The sequence below is a fragment of the Haliotis rubra genome, unplaced genomic scaffold (genome assembly GCF_003918875.1).
Source record: "Haliotis rubra isolate DU_JTF1 unplaced genomic scaffold, ASM391887v1 Scf636, whole genome shotgun sequence".
Taxonomy (NCBI): domain Eukaryota; kingdom Metazoa; phylum Mollusca; class Gastropoda; order Lepetellida; family Haliotidae; genus Haliotis; species Haliotis rubra.
In genome coordinates this window covers 38238-43268 of record NW_025767342.1, presented here as the reverse complement: position 1 = coordinate 43268, position 5031 = coordinate 38238, and the positions used below count along the sequence as shown (strand labels likewise).

General features: G+C 38.4%; 2 long non-coding RNA genes across 2 annotated transcripts; one reads left to right on the top strand and one right to left on the bottom strand.

Annotated features, from left to right (window-relative positions):
• Nucleotides 1-1490: 1490 nt before the first annotated feature.
• Nucleotides 1491-3417, top strand: LOC124256720. Its single transcript, XR_006893056.1, has 4 exons — nucleotides 1491-1620; nucleotides 2263-2343; nucleotides 2477-2589; nucleotides 2989-3417. It is a non-coding gene; the product is annotated as an uncharacterized LOC124256720 (long non-coding RNA).
• Nucleotides 3348-4446, bottom strand: LOC124256721. The gene is made up of 2 exons (XR_006893058.1): nucleotides 4378-4446; nucleotides 3348-4186 (listed from the first exon to the last, which is right to left on the bottom strand). It is a non-coding gene; the product is annotated as an uncharacterized LOC124256721 (long non-coding RNA).
• Nucleotides 4447-5031: the final 585 nt, after the last annotated feature.

The window sequence follows — 5031 nt, the reverse complement described above, 5'->3', positions numbered from 1 at the left end:
GACCCCGTTTGCTACAGTTTTCTCGCACTACACGAGGTGACTTGGCAGCACAAAGCTATGGAAAATGTATGGTTTGTACCGTAATCGGAGTATTTTGTTGAAAACAGCAGCATGTAGAATTGTATCAAAGGCGATGCCTGTCCTATGACACAATTTATTTCAAGATTTCACAAAAAGGAAGAAATTGTTTGCCAGTAACTTGATCGCGATTGTGAGGTCTTGTATCATGTTGCCACTTGATCCACACCTAGACTATCGCTTAGTTTCTGAATATCTAAAAGTTTGATAGTAACAAACAAACCCATTATAAATTGAAAAGGAGCCCCAGGGAAACCAGAACCTGAGGAAATCTAGACTTGTTTCATTTAGGGCTTTAGCACTGCAGAAAGGGCTAGGCAGTAGGGAAAATACTGTTGTGGTTCAGGGACTGTGAAACAGACTAGATCCACACCCCGTAACAGCTAATCACAGCGCATTATATGTTCACTCAGTGAGTGAAATTGACCTGTTTCTTTTAGGCCAGCGTACATTCTTGTGCTTAGACTCATATCTAGTCGGTCAGCAGAACCATGTAATTTATGAACCCCTTGCGGTCAGTTCCGGTGCGGCAAGAAAAAACCCCTCATAAAGGCTCTTATTCTGACGCCTGATATTGACTTTCGCACCGATATATTTTTTTCTTATTTTAAATATATATCTACCAACTAATAGATAAATAAAAAAAAACAAACAGTCAACAAACCATTTCTAATTCAGGAACTAACCAAACCTGTAAGACTTGAATTCAGTAAAATTTAAAGGCCAAATATAGAGATAGCATAACACATTACAACCCTTTTTATCACCCACACTGCATATTTTGACAGCATCAGTGCTTGTCACCCTCTATTAGACCATGGTGTTAATACTCATTGGCATGGGTTTGCTCAAATAATGAGCTGATACTGCAGTGTTGAGGAAGATTTGTAGTTATAGTTTCATGATGTCACTCTCCATTGCCACTCTTTGCTGTTTCCTCTGATAGCTGAACTACACATTTTTATATCAGCTACACATTTCCTAAATGTTCCATGCAAAGGAAATATGCATCTGCTCACTTGACCATAATGTGTCAGTTACATTATTTTATCAAGAGTTTCTAACTTTCAAATATAGCTTTTTGTACTCCTGCTTTGAACCCTGCCCCTTTGGGTGTTTATGTGCAGTATATCTCCTCCACTGGTCTATCAGAGTAAAAATATCAGTGTTAAGTGATGAAATGTATATTTTGCACCATTTTCATGCTAATCTAATTACCTTAAGCTGGGTACTTAGATTCAGGCCCTCCTATCTATGTGATGAAAAAGCGTTAAATGAGATCATAATGATGGCGTATTGGTAGCATTGCGTCTGTACTGCTATCTAATGCAGTTCATATACGAACAAAAAGAGGTACTATCGGATTTGACAGCGGCTGTTAGCGGAATACGCGTACAGCCGCTATACTATGCGAAACTCGGTAAAATGCAGCGGAATAACTTCGACTGTATCCGTGAAAAACCGATCGTAGCTGAATGACAACACCATTTCCGGAAAAACATTGTACGACAAAATGGCGGACGAAACCAAACAAGTGACAAGGTGAGTAGTTTCTTTTATATATTCCGGGTTGAAGTTTTGACTTTTATGCATAACACCCACATCATTGATCAACCATCATGTATATGCAGCTGGATTTGTCATTTGATGTGGAATACGTGTTTTGTTTAATCAGTTACCGTAAATAAATGGGTAGGGTTCGGCCTCGTCAGTGTGTTCACTGTTCAGCCTCAAGTTAGGTTACACAGTTGTGTCTGAAAGAAGTGTTGCAGGCTGAATGTTAATCGAGGCTGGTATGATTTCTCCAAATCGCACATTGGTACCAGTTTATTTTTTCAGTGTTAGCATGTTGTGCCTATGATAGGTAGTAGTGAATGTGTTCTTGTTTAGATCTCAAGTACAGTTGTGCAAAGTGAAATTACGGTGAATTCATATCGGGAATGTTGGTTTATGGCTGTTTTCAGCTGACAACTTGATAAAAGGATATATGTCGTTGATTTTAATTCTGAATTACTTAAGAGGTGTGCATGATCAATTGCGCAAATATGTAACTTATTTCATAGGTAGTCAGGTGTAACTTGCATTAGAATATATGATGATCATGCATTTGGTATCTCAATGTTGATTAACATGTTAATTGGTTGAAATTGGACTCTTGGTATACAGATATTAAACACATTTCAGGTTCGTGAGTGGTTCCAGGCGTGTGATGACCCAGGGATATCAGCTATTGACAGATGCAGGATGATACATATAGGTATATAGGTGAGTAGATTTAGAATTTCCTCTGTGGACTTCAGATCATTGCAATATGATCAACATCCATAATGAAAGCTACGGCTGATTAAACGTTAACTCTCTTAACTTCATGAAATTGCTATATTTCTTATTGTTACAGGTTCAAGAAATTCCTTCTGTCACTGGCTGATTTGTCCGCTTCCCTCCTGTGGGTTTACATGTGAACACGTCCAAAATTTGTGGGGAGAGCATTGTAAGACAAGATCCAACCAGGTAAGTCCCACACCGTACTAGGAAGGCTGGTGTTGTTTGACATTTAAAAGTTATATATGTTTAACTAATGGCGTTTTCTAACAAACACTGGCTGACAGTTTTGTTTACCATTACTTTTTACTATTAATAGCATTATTAAATATGTAGAATCTAGCAGTGTGGTAGCTTATTGTTTAGATGACGAACTGAACAGCGCGCCATGGTTTACAGTGTGATTCCACAGGTTTAACTATTTGATCATCTGAATTTTCAACTGATTGCTATCTTGCAGAGGTCTTGGTGTGATATTTTCAAGTATAATAATGTTGGTCCTCTTCCGTCAAAGTTAAGCCCCTCACTCTCACACACACACACATACACATTGCATTCCACTTAAAGTGTTCTTCAATCCTATTACAGGACCACTTGTTTGATGCCCCCAGTAGGCTCATCCTGCGAGGAAACCGGTGAAGGTTATGTCTAGTCTGCATGAACCTGGTCTTGGAGCTACCACAAAGTCAAGGAAAGCAAGATGAAGCGACTAATAAGAGCTGGTCTTTCTGTTGCCGACTGTGATGAACAGATGTCAAAGTGTTGAATCTGTTATGTTTTTACATATGCACTTTCATAATGTGTAAATATGGGAATGGTAAAGTTGGACATGATGTGATGTTGTGTCTTACGTAAACAGAAAATAAGACATTTTTATCTACTGATTATCATTGGACAAAGAAAGTCATATTCAGATTTGTCAATGAATAAAACACTTGAACTTCATATATGGCTGTAAATATATCTTTATTACAAGTTAACATGGTTGATAAAAACAACATTAAACATATCATTGCAGTTATTTGTTAGTTATCTTTGCCATTAATCACATAGCTAACCTGGTTAGCCAAGCATCCTTCCTACTACTTTCAAAACACAAAGTCACATGAACAAACATGCACACATTACATTACAAACATGCACAAGTATTTTCCAACATCAACAAGAATTTACAATCTCTAACACCAGAAAAAGAGATTTAAGGAAATTCTATTACTAAATCTAAACAAATGAACTTCAAATAAGCAAAGGTGGTATGGTTATCGTGGCAATTATAAGTTGGATTTCCAAATTACGTATTTGGGATCTGACAACTGGCCATGGTCATTCATTCTACCAATGAAAAAATGTCATGACAGATTATGTTATGAGTTTACCACACCCTGTATTTGGATGCATGCTCATCATGGAGCAGACTTGTATTCCTCCATACCCCGAAATGTTGTAACTATACTGCAAACCTTGCACTTGACAACACCAGTCTGTTTGTGTACTTTAGCAACATGTTCCTCCAGCGTTTGGTTGATAAGGAAAAACGTCCCACACAATTCACATGAGAATTTGACATCTTTAGTGTGGCGCCTCACTTGCAGGTTCAAGGAGCCTTAGGTCTTGACAATCTTCCCTCAGGTCCCACACTGTAAAGATGGTTTGTGCTCAGTCGCTACTGCAACAAACAATGTCTCATCTATCCTGGAAGCTTGATCGGTGTCTCATCTAAGTGAGACACATCCAGGAAACTTGTGTCATCTTGTTGCTCAAGTCTTGAACACTTCTGCAGACTGACCTGTAAGTGTCAAACCAAGAGAATAACATTATGATATAAATTCAGAAAATATTATTCAAAACTAATTATTATGAGTTATATTTGAAACATGGAATGAAAAGGGGCGTGTGTGTCATGTTTGTCACATATCTTTACAATCTAATTTAACCGAAAAAAACAAAGAGAACTGAAACTGAAGGGCAATAATCTACCTCTTTGTGTGAGAATCACAGCTGGTGACTCTGGCACATTGGAAGACTTTGGTATTGGTCAGACTCCAATGTATAATCTCTGTCGACGGAGTTTCGGGAACAGTAGGGAGGTCACAACTGTCAGACATCTCGCCCATCCGTCCACCAGATCCCAGCACACTCGGCGACTGTGTATTTCCCAAAACAAACATGATGGTCTGGTAAGTGTATCTGTTACACAAAGTAATATAGGTTCAATCACATCTAGACGGGAATAAAATGCTTACTGTTCGCACTCACTTCCAGTTTTAAAATGAATACGTTACAAATATGGGGCAAAATACAACTGCGGTCTCTCCGACGTAGCCGGTCAATGAAAATATTGCTCAAGTCGTCATCGTCCGTAATAACCCTGAATACCATATTCACACTGAGTCTCACTTTGCTCCTCACTGAATCCCCTCACGATAAATTTTCTAAAGTCATGTAAGAATTCACTCAAAGCAAAGGAGGTTGGGTAGCCTCATTCCGCCGACCTCAGCTTGAAATCCGTTCGACTTCCATACAAAAACGCAGATAATGGACACAAAATACATTTTTTACGAAGATGAAGTATTGCTATCAAAGGGGGATGATAACATGCGTTCAATGCACACTACCTTCTAAATCAGAATT